Here is a 12,226-nt window from a genome sequence, read left to right on the forward strand (position 1 = left end):
GAGGCACCGGGAAAGCTGTAGGATGAAGACTGTCCCTATCCTGGGGGATTGGCCTGCAGTGGTGACCTTGCTGCCAAAGGGGAGAAGAGAAACTGTTGCTGAAGACTTTGCTTTATTTTTACTTTCAAGACTTGTGCTTTTCCAAAACGATCTCCAAGGGCTTGGAACTGAGCTTGTCCCCTGAACTGAGCCCCAGGACCATTGGGCTCTACCTGATCTTCACTCGCCTGCCGCTGGACTGTGGTGTCCTTTCCCTCGCCGGAGCTGTGACCCTCGTGCCCCAGTCCCTCCCTGAGCCGTGGCCAGGACTGCTTAGCCGCCCCCGCCTTGGGAAGAGCCTCGCTCGATCGGAGCCGCTCCCCCTACGCTGTGCTGGGCTACCCCTGTCACCTCGCTCGCTGGAGGCTCGCTGTGCACCTTCACCCTCCCGCCGGAATCGGCGTTGTGAGCATCTCCAAGCCTCGGGCGGCCCGGACGTAACCTGCGTGCCCGGCTGCCCCGCTTTGTTCACCCGCCACCTGCAACACCCCGCTCTTGTCGTGAGCCTGAAGATCAGACCCCCATCGTGAAGTGTGGGAGCCCCGGACGCCGCCTCGCCCTTCTGTCGAAGAGCCGCTGAAATCCCGCACCCGCCTTCGCGTCAAGAAACAAGGTACTGTACTTAGAACTCGACCGCGAGCTCGCATCGGATCCAGGGTCCGCATCGTTCTGATTTCCCTGTCATCTGCCGTGTGCTTCCCGGGCGCCGCCTCAGCACGAAGTGCGCTGAGGCCTACAGTTACCTTGTGCCAGCCTAAAGAACTTTCCGTAACAAAGAGACTTTACCGTATTTCCAAGAATTGTGGCCCCATCAGTTCAACGTTACTGGGCCTTGTATTTGAATCTGCTGAATCTACATAAAAGCTTATTTTTATATACTTCCTGATTGGTGTCCGTTTGTGGTGCATGCAAGGGGTTTACTGTATGTGTAATTGCATTTGCTTAACCGTGAACGCCTGAGACTTAGCCTAGACTGCTCGCGCCACGCACCTAGAGGGTGAGCAGGGGTTATTCTGGGGAGTCATCCTTCGCCCTGACAAGAAGTCAAGGGTCCCTGCTTGTTGTGGGTTCACACCTGCGTCAACCAGTGTATGTGTAAATTAACAAAGTAAATCAGATCTAAGCCGACTTGTAAGGGACACTTACCAAATCAATAAATAAATGAAAGGAGGCCTGAAAAAATGCAATGTCCGCTGCAACAAGAATCAAATTACTGTGACCACAGTGAGCAGATGGCTGTATCACTAGTCACACTTAGCACTAGTACAAATATACACGTGAAGCGCCAACACATGGTCACAGGAAAGAGAGACTAAACATCTGCGTTTGTCTCCTACTAGGGGCCATCTTGGGAAGGCAAGAAAGTGCTGAACATCTGTGTCTGTCTCCTACCAGGGGCCATCTTGGGAAGGCAAGAAAGTGCTGAACATCTGTGTCTGTCTCCTACCAGGGGCCATCATGGAAGGACAAAATAGTGCTGAGCATCTGTGTTTGTCTCCTACCAGGGGCCATTTTGGGAAGGCAAGAAAGTGGTGAACATCTGTGTCTGTCTCCTACCAGGGGCCATCATGGAAGGACAAGATAGTGCTGAACATCTGTGTTTGGCTCCTACCAGGGGCCATCTTGGGGAAGCAAGATAGTGCTGAACATCTGTGTCTGTCTCCTACCAGGGGCCATCTTGGGGAGGCAAGATAGTGCTGAACATCTGTGTCTGTCTCCTTCCAGGGGCCATCTTGGGGAGGCAAGATAGTGCTGAACATCTGTGTCCGTCTCCTACCAGGGGCCATCATGGAAGGACAAGATAGTGCTGAACATCTGTGTTTGTCTCCTACCAGGGGCCATCTTGGGAAGGCAATAAAGTGCTGAACATCTGTGTCTGTCTCCTACCAGGGGCCATCATGGAAGGACAAGATAGTGCTTAACATCTGTGTTTGTCTCCTACCAGGGGCCATCTTGGGAAAGCAAGAAAGTGCTGAATATCGGTGTCTGTCTCCTACCAGGTGCCATCATGGAAGGACAAGATAGTGCTAAACATCTGTGTTTGTCTTCTACCAGGTGCTATCTTGGGGAGGCAGGATAGCGATGAACATCTGTGTCTGTATCCTACCAGGGGCCATCTTGGGGAGGCAAGATAGTGCTGAACATCTGTGTTTGTCTCCAACCAGGGGCCATCTTGGGAAGGCAAGATAGTGCTGGACATCTGTGTCTGTCTCCTACCAGGGGCCATCTTGGGAAGGCAGGATAGTGCTGGACATCTGTGTCTGTCTCCTACCAGGGGCCATCTTGGGAAGGCAAGATAGTGCTGAACATCTGTGTCTGTCTCCTACCAGGGGCCATCTTGGGAAGGCAGGATAGTGCTGGACATCTGTGTCTGTCTCCTACCAGGGGCCATCTTGGGAAGGCAAGATAGTGCTGAACACCTGTGTCTGTCTCCTACCAGGGGCCATCTTGGGAAGGCAAGACAGTGCTGAACACCTGTTCAGATAAAGGTAAAGAACGGCCCAAAGTCCAAGGCAAAGCCTGAGAGTATGGGATGTATCCATCATAAATAGTCAGATAAAAGCTGAAAGTGAAAAGAGAGATCATTAAAGCAGCGTCTCCATGTTGTAGATGCGCTCATACTGATGGGGGGGAGGGGGGAGTGATACTACTATGGAGCTGGACAATCAGCGTCATCAGCATACAAGAGTTAAAGGCTTATCTGGGCCTTCTAAGAACAAAGGGCCCGGCATAGATTTTGAAAGACAGGGTACTCCATCACAAATGTGACAGAGGTGCATGCACCCCTAGCCCTCGGCCCCCCACCCTGTAAATAAATGGGTGGGTTGTCAGCTTTCCGTCAGCGGTCCACCCGTTGGCTCCATTGTCTAAAAGCTTATGCATCTGCCAAGGACAGGGGAAACCTGCTGGTCACAGACAGGAAAACTAAAATATTGACCTCCCACACCCAAGACCAAAAAACTCCCTGGGTGTGGGGAATTTAGAATTCGTTTTTCATGAACTCTCACTCTCAGAGTTTGTTTTTGAAAAAGAAAGTTTTTCTGGCACCCATGTATCATGTGTCAAACATTTTATACATTCTGAGTGAAGTAATGCCTGCTTTTTTCTGCTTTTGAACCATAATTGCATTTTATAAATCCATATATTCAGATATCTGTGTACACATTTTTTATTTATGAACAAATACATGTTGTATTGATTCCCAATGTAAATCATATAACATTTGCTTTATAAAACTTGCATCAATTATAAATATATTTAGGTTCCTGTGATTTGTAACAGGATAGACTTCAGTGGTGGTGCTGCATATTTAACTTGTTGCTTCCTGCATTCCGTATCATTTTACAAGAGGCCTGACCTCCTGAAAACAAGAAGAAAACTGTATTTATCTTCTTGCTCAGAAAAGCCTTATCTGAGCTCAGAGATGGAAATCAACCTTCTGGAGACAGAACAGCAGAGCTGAGGTCTGACTAATGGGCGTGGGCAGGAGGCCACCTCAATAAACTCAGGCAGTCTTGGTGCTAAGAGAGCTTAGTCAGAGGCCGGAAGGGATGGGGCGGAGAACAGCGACTGATTGAGGCCACCTCAAGAAACTCAGGCCCTCTTGGTGCTAAGAGAGCTTAGTCAGGGGCCGGAAGGGAGGGGGCGGAGAACAGCGACTGATTGAGGCCACCTCAAGAAACTCAGTCACTCTTGGTGCTAAGAGAGCTTAGTCAGGGGCTGGAAGGGATGCGGCGGAGAACAGCGACTGATTGAGGCCACCTCTAGAAACTCAGGCACTCTTGGTGCTAAGAGAGCTTAGTCAGAGGCCGGAAGGGATGGGGCGGAGAACAGCGACTGATTGAGGCCACCTCAAGAAACTCAGGCCCTCTTGGTGCTAAGAGAGCTTAGTCAGGGGCCGGAAGGGAGGGGGCGGAGCGCAGCGACTGATTGAGGCCACCTCAAGAAACTCAGTCACTCTTGGTGCTAAGAGAGCTTAGTCAGGGGCTGGAAGGGATGGGGCGGAGAACAGCGACTGATTGAGGCCACCTCAAGAAACTCAGGCACTCTTGTTGCTAAGAGAACTTAGTCAGGGGCCGGAGGGAGGGGGCGGAGAACAGCGACTGATTGAGGCCACCTCAAGAAACTCAGGCACTCTTGGTGCTAAGAGAGCTTAGTCAGGGGCCGGAGAACAGCGACTGATTGAGGCGACCTCAAGAAACTCCAGCACTCTTGGTGCTAAGAGAGCTTAGTCACTGGCTGGAAGGGATGGGGCGGAGAACAGCGACTGATTGAGGCCACCTCAAGAAACTCAGGCACTCTTGGTGCTAAGAGAGCTTAGTCAGGGGCCGGAAGGGAGGGGGCGGAGAACAGCGACTGATTGAGGCCACCTCAAGAAACTCAGTCACTCTTGGTGCTAAGAGAGCTTAGTCAGGGGCTGGAAGGGATGGGGCGGAGAACAGCGACTGATTGAGGCCACCTCAAGAAACTTAGGCACTCTTGGTGCTAAGAGAACTTAGTCCGGGGCCGGAAGGGAGGGGGCGGAGAACAGCGACTGATTGAGGCCACCTCAAGAAACTCAGGTACTCGTGGTGCTAAGAGAGCTTAGTCAGGGGCCGGAAGGGAGGGGGCGGAGAACAGCGACTGATTTAGGCCACCTCAAGAAACTCCAGCACTCTTGGTGCTAAGAGAGCTTAGTCAGGGGCTGGAAGGGATGGGGCGGAGAACAGCGACTGTTTGAGGCCACCTCAAGAAACTCAGGCACTCTTGGTGCTAAGAGAACTTAGTCAGGGGCGGGAAGGGAGGGGGCAGAGAACAGCGACTGATTGAGGCCACCTCAAGAAACTCAGGCACTCTTGGTGCTAAGAGAACTGAGTCAGAGGCTGGAAGGGAGGGGGCGGAGAACAGCGACTGATTGAAGCCACCTCAAGAAACTCAGGCACTCTTGGTGCTAAGAGAGCGTAGTCAGGGGCCGGAAGGGAGGGGGCGGAGAAGAGCGACTGATTGAGGCGACCTCAAGAAACTCCAGCACTCTTGGTGCTAAGAGAGCTTAGTCAGGGGCTGGAAGGGATGGGGCGGAGAACAGCGACTGATTGAGGCCACCTTAAGAAACTCAGGCACTCTTGGTGCTAAGAGAACTTAGTCAAGGGCGGGAAGGGAGGGGGCAGAGAACAGCGACTGATTGAGGCCACCTCAAGAAACTCAGGCACTCTTGGTGCTAAGAGAACTTAGTCAGAGGCCGGAAGGGAGGGGGCGGAGAACAGCGACTGATTGAAGCCACCTCAAGAAACTCAGGCACTCTTGGTGCTAAGAGAGCTTAGTCAGGGTCTGTAAGGGAGGGGGCGGAGAACAGCGACTGATTGAGGCTACCTCAAGAAACTCAGACACTCTTGGTGCTAAGAGAGCTTAGTCAGGGGCTGTAAGGGATGGGGCAGAGAACAGCGACTGATTGAGGCCACCTCAAGAAACTCAGGCACTCTTGTTGCTAAGAGAGCTTAGTCAGGGGCCGGAAGGGAGGGGGTGGAGAACAGCGACTGATTGAGGCCACCTCGAGAAAATCAGGCACTCTTGGTGCTAAGAGAGCTTAGTCAGGGGCCGGAAGGGAGGGGTGGAGAACAGCGACTGATTGAGGCCACCTCAAGAAACTCAGGCGCTCTTGGTGCTAAGAGAGCTTAGTCAGGGGCTGGAAGGGATGGGGCGGAGAACAGCGAATGATTGAGGCCACCTCAAGAAACTCAGGCACTCTTGGTGCTAAGAGAGCTTAGTCAGGGGCTGGAAGGGATGGGGCGGAGAACAGCGACTGATTGAGGCCACCTCAAGAATCTCAGGCACTCTTGCTGCTAAGAGAACTTAGTCAGGGGCCGGAAGGGAGGGGGCGGAGAACAGCGACTGATTGAGGCCACCTCAAGAAACTCAGGCACTCTTGGTGCTAAGAGAGCTTAGTCAGGGGCCGGAAGGGAGGGGGCGGAGAACAGCGACTGATTGAGGCGACCTCAAGAAACTCCAGCACTCTTGGTGCTAAGAGAGCTTAGTCAGGGGCTGGAAGGGATGGGGCGGAGAACAGCGACTGATTGAGGCCACCTCAAGAAACTCAGGCACTCTTGGTGCTAAGAGAGCTTAGTCAGGGGCCGGAAGGGAGGGGGCAGAGAACAGCGACTGATTGAGGCCACCTCAAGAAACTCAGTCACTCTTGGTGCTAAGAGAGCTTAGTCAGGGGCTGGAAGGGATGGGGCGGAGAACAGCGACTGATTGAGGCCACCTCAAGAAACTCAGGCACTCTTGGTGCTAAGAGAGCTTAGTCAGGGGCCGGAAGGGAGGGTGCGGAGAACAGCGACTGATTGAGGCCACCTCGAGAAACTCAGACACTCTTGGTGCTAAGAGAGTATCTCAGGGGCTGTAAGGGATGGGGCGGAGAACAGAGGCCACCTCAAGAAACTCAGGCACTTTTAGTGCTAAGAGAGTATGTCAGGGGCCGGAAGGGAGGGGGCGGAGAACAGCGACTGATTGAGGCCACCTCAAGAAACTCAGGCACTCTTGGTGCTAAGAGAGCTTAGTCAGGGGCTGTAAGGGATGGGGCAGAGAACAGCGACTGATTGAGGCCACCTCAAGAAACTCAGGCACTCTTGGTGCTAGGAGAGCTTAGTCAGGGGCCGGAAGGGAGGGGGCGGAGAACAGCGACTGATTGAGGCCACCTCAAGAAACTCAGTCACTCTTCGTGCTAAGAGAGCTTAGTCAGGGGCTGGAAGGGATGGGGCGGAGAACAGCGACTGATTGAGGCCACCTCAAGAAACTCAGGCACTCTTGGTGCTAAGAGAACTTAGTCAGGGGCCGGAAGGGAGGGGGCGGAGAACAGCGACTGATTGAGGCCACCTCAAGAAACTCAGGCACTCGTGGTGCTAAGAGAGCTTAGTCAGGGGCCGGAAGGGAGGGGGCGGAGAACAGCAACTGATTGACGCGACCTCAAGAAACTCCAGCACTCTTGGTGCTAAGAGAGCTTAGTCAGGGGCTGGAAGGGATGGGGCGGAGAACAGCGACTGATTGAGGCCACCTCAAGAAACTCAGGCACTCTTGGTGCTAAGAGAACTTAGTCAGGGGCGGGAAGGGAGGGGGCAGAGAACAGCGACTGATTGAGGCCACCTCAAGAAACTCAGGCACTCTTGGTGCTAAGAGAACTGAGTCAGAGGCTGGAAGGGATGGGGCGGAGAACAGCGACTGATTGAAGCCACCTCAAGAAACTCAGGCACTCTTGGTGCTAAGAGAGCTTAGTCAGGGGCCGGAAGGGAGGGGGCGGAGAACAGCGACTGATTGAGGCGACCTCAAGAAACTTCAGCACTCTTGGTGCTAAGAGAGCTTAGTCAGGGGCTGGAAGGGATGGGGCGGAGAACAGCGACTGATGGAGGCCACCTCAAGAAACTCAGGCACTCTTGGTGCTAAGAGAACTTAGTCAAGGGCGGGAAGGGAGGGGGCAGAGAACAGCGACTGATTGAGGCCACCTCAAGAAACTCAGGCACTCTTGGTGCTAAGAGAACTTAGTCAGAGGCCGGAAGGGAGGGGGCGGAGAACAGCGACTGATTGAAGTCACCTCAAGAAACTCAGGCACTCTTGGTGCTAAGAGAGCTTAATCAGGGTCTGTAAGGGAGGGGGCGGAGAACAGCGACTGATTGAGGCTACCTCAAGAAACTCAGACACTCTTGGTGCTAAGAGAGCTTAGTCAGGGGCTGTAAGGGATGGGGCAGAGAACAGCGACTGATTGAGGCCACCTCAAGAAACTCAGGCACTCTTGTTGCTAAGAGAGCTTAGTCAGGGGCCGGAAGGGAGGGGGTGGAGAACAGCGACTGATTGAGGCCACCTCGAGAAACTCAGGCACTCTTGGTGCTAAGAGAGCTTAGTCAGGGGCCGGAAGGGAGGGGTGGAGAACAGCGACTGATTGAGGCCACCTCAAGAAACTCAGGCGCTCTTGGTGCTAAGAGAGCTTAGTCAGGGGCTGGAAGGGATGGGGTGGAGAACAGCGAATGATTGAGGCCACCTCAAGAAACTCAGGCACTCTTGGTGCTAAGAGAGCTTAGTCAGGGGCTGGAAGGGATGGGGCGGAGAACAGCGAATGATTGAGGCCACCTCAAGAAACTCAGGCACTCTTGGTGCTAAGAGAACTTAGTCAGGGGCCGGAAGGGAGATGGCGGAGAACAGTGACTGATTGAGGCCACCTAAAGAAACTCAGGCACTCTTGGTGCTAAGAGAGCTTAGTCAGGGGCCGGAAGGGAGGGGGCGGAGAACAGCGACTGATTGAGGCGACCTCAAGAAACTCCAGCACTTTTGGTGCTAAGAGAGCTTAGTCAGGGGCTGGAAGGGATGGGGCGGAGAACAGCGACTGATTGAGGCCACCTCAAGAAACTCAGGCACTCTTGGTGCTAAGAGAGCTTAGTCAGGGGCCGGAAGGGAGGGGGCGGAGAACAGCGACTGATTGAGGCCACCTCAAGAAACTCAGTCACTCTTGGTGCTAAGAGAGCTTAGTCAGGGGCTGGAAGGGATGGGGCGGAGAACAGCGACTGATTGAGGCCACCTCAAGAAACTCAGGCACTCTTGGTGCTAAGAGAACTTAGTCAGGGGCTGGAAGGGAGGGGGCGGAGAACAGCGACTGATTGAGGCCACCTCAAGAAACTCAGGCACTCGTGGTGCTAAGAGAGCTTAGTCAGGGGCCGGAAGGGAGGGGGCGGAGAACAGCGACTGATTGAGGCGACCTCAAGAAACTCCAGCACTCTTGGTGCTAAGAGAGCTTAGTCAGGGGCTGGAAGGGATGGGGCGGAGAACAGAGACTGATTGAGGCCACCTCAAGAAACTCAGGCACTCTTGGTGCTAAGAGAACTTAGTCAGGGGCGGGAAGGGAGGGGGCAGAGAACAGCGACTGATTGAGGCCACCTCAAGAAACTCAGGCACTCTTGGTGCTAAGAGAACTTAGTCAGAGGCCGGAAGGGAGGGGGCGGAGAACAGCGACTGATTGAAGCCACCTCAAGAAACTCAGGCACTCTTGGTGCTAAGAGAGCTTAGTCAGGGGCCGGAAGGGAGGGGGCGGAGAACAGCGACTGATTGAGGCGACCTCAAGAAACTCCAGCACTCTTGGTGCTAAGAGAGCTTAGTCAGGGGCTGGAAGTGATGGGGCGGAGAACAGCGACTGATTGAGGCCACCTCAAGAAACTCAGGCACTCTTGGTGCTAAGAGAACTTAGTCAAGGGCGGGAATGGAGGGGGCAGAGAACAGCGACTGATTGAGGCCACCTCAAGAAACTCAGGCACTCTTGGTGCTACGAGAACTTAGTCAGAGGCCGGAAGGGAGGGGGCGGAGAACAGCGACTGATTGAAGCCACCTCAAGAAACTCAGGCACTCTTGGTGCTAAGAGAGCTTAGTCAGGGTCTGTAAGGGAGGGGGCGGAGAACAGCGACTGATTGAGGCTACCTCAAGAAACTCAGACACTCCTGGTGCTAAGAGAGCTTAGTCAGGGGCTGTAAGGGATGGGGCAGAGAACAGCGACTGATTGAGGCCACCTCAAGAAACTCAGGCACTCTTGTTGCTAAGAGAGCTTAGTCAGGGGCCGGAAGGGAGGGGTGGAGAACAGCGACTGATTGAGGCCACCTCGAGAAACTCAGGCACTCTTGGTGCTAAGAGAGCTTAGTCAGAGGCCGGAAGGGAGGGGGCGGAGAACAGCGACTGATTGAAGCCACCTCAAGAAACTCAGGCACTCTTGGTGCTAAGAGAGCTTAGTCAGGGGCTGTAAGGGATGGGGCAGAGAACAGCGACTGATTGAGGCCACCTCAAGAAACTCAGGCACTCTTGGTGCTAGGAGAGCTTAGTCAGGGGCCGGAATGGAGGGGGCGGAGAACAGCGACAGATTGAGGCCACCTCAAGAAACTCAGGCACTCTTGGTGTTAAGAGAGCTTAGTCAGGGGCCGGAAGGGAGGGGGCGGAGAACAGCGACTGATTGAGGCTACCTCGAGAAACTCAGACACTCTTGGTGCTAAGAGAGTATGTCAGGGGCTGTAAGGGATGGGGCGGAGAACAGAGGCCACCTCAAGAAACTCAGGCACTTTTAGTGCTAAGAGAGTATGTCAGGGGTCGGAAGGGAGGGGGCGGAGAACAGCGACTGATTGAGGCCACCTCAAGAAACTCAGGCACTCTTGGTGCTAAGAGAGCTTAGTCAGGGGCCGGAAGGGAGGGGGCGGAGAACAGTGACTGATTGAGGCCACCTCAAGAAACTCAGGCGCTCTTGGTGCTAAGAGAGCTTAGTCAGGGGCCGGAAGGGAGGGGGCGGAGAACAGCGACTCATTGAGGCCACCTCAAGAAACTCAGGCACTCTTGGTGCTACGAGAACTTAGTCAGAGGCCGGAAGGGAGGGGGCGGAGAACAGCGACTGATTGAAGCCACCTCAAGAAACTCAGGCACTCTTGGTGCTAAGAGAGCTTAGTCAGGGTCTGTAAGGGAGGGGGCGGAGAACAGCGACTGATTGAGGCTACCTCAAGAAACTCAGACACTCCTGGTGCTAAGAGAGCTTAGTCAGGGGCTGTAAGGGATGGGGCAGAGAACAGCGACTGATTGAGGCCACCTCAAGAAACTCAGGCACTCTTGTTGCTAAGAGAGCTTAGTCAGGGGCCGGAAGGGAGGGGCGGAGAACAGCGACTGATTGAGGCCACCTCAAGAAACTCAGGCACTCTTGGTGCTAAGAGAGCTTAGTCAGGGGCTGTAAGGGATGGGGCAGAGAACAGCGACTGATTGAGGCCACCTCAAGAAACTCAGGCACTCTTGGTGCTAGGAGAGCTTAGTCAGGGGCCGGAATGGAGGGGGCGGAGAACAGCGACAGATTGAGGCCACCTCAAGAAACTCAGGCACTCTTGGTGTTAAGAGAGCTTAGTCAGGGGCCGGAAGGGAGGGGGCGGAGAACAGCGACTGATTGAGGCTACCTCGAGAAACTCAGACACTCTTGGTGCTAAGAGAGTATGTCAGGGGCTGTAAGGGATGGGGCGGAGAACAGAGGCCACCTCAAGAAACTCAGGCACTTTTAGTGCTAAGAGAGTATGTCAGGGGTCGGAAGGGAGGGGGCGGAGAACAGCGACTGATTGAGGCCACCTCAAGAAACTCAGGCACTCTTGGTGCTAAGAGAGCTTAGTCAGGGGCCGGAAGGGAGGGGGCGGAGAACAGTGACTGATTGAGGCCACCTCAAGAAACTCAGGCGCTCTTGGTGCTAAGAGAGCTTAGTCAGGGGCCGGAAGGGAGGGGGCGGAGAACAGCGACTGATTGAGGCCACCTCAAGAAACTCAGGCACTCTTGGTGCTAAGAGAGCTTAGTCAGGGGCCGGAAGGGAGGGGGCGGAGAACAGCGACTGATTGAGGCCACCTCAAGAAACTCAGGCACTCTTGGTGCTAAGAGAGCTTAGTCAGGGGCCGGAAGGGAGGGGGCAAGGAACAGCGACTGCTTGAGGCCAAACCGGGGCAAGATGGCGGCCGCCACTGTGGCCGGTTAAGCGAGTGCTCTCCGCCTCCACAACTCTACCCGAGTCTCTGATGGCGTTTCTACCCATCTAACTGCCTGGGCCCTGGAACATTGGCATCAGTACTAACCTCAGTGCTTCTGGGGTCTGGACTGTTCCGGATATACCTAGCCGACTTTGGAGGTTCCCGGCACGCCACAGCTATTTATGGTTTGGAGATTTTTTTGTGCCGCTGCAGCTTGGAGAATGTTGCGGAGCACGCAGTATCTTCCACGGTGCTTCCCTGTGTTGGTCGGCGCCGATAGCGGAAACCCGGGAAGAGATATGCCAGGGAAGAATGCACCATCGCGATCCGGCCGCGGCAGAGGGGCCGGGCAATCCGCTGTGACTCCGGCGAGAACACGGCAGATGGCAGCGGGGGAGAAGCCTGCAGAGAAGGTCGCTGATAAGATCAGCAAGTTCAACCGGCAGGAGGAAAATAGCCTACAGCAGGCCCCCCAGCCAGGAATCACAGTTCCGGTGCTGGTGGAGTCAGAAAGGGACGCTTCGGGTGCCGCACATCATATACCAGCGATGTTTAAGGTAAAAGAGAAAACTCGTGGTGAAGTGGCCTCACCCAGCACGCTAAATACGAGTGGGGGGGGGCCACAGCAGAATTTGGGCACTCAGGATGCACAACAAGGGACACAAAAAACTCCGGTAATCCTAATCCCGCCAAGTCCTGGAAAGGGA

This window comes from Triturus cristatus, chromosome 7 (genome assembly GCF_964204655.1).
Source record: "Triturus cristatus chromosome 7, aTriCri1.1, whole genome shotgun sequence".
NCBI lineage: Eukaryota > Metazoa > Chordata > Amphibia > Caudata > Salamandridae > Triturus > Triturus cristatus.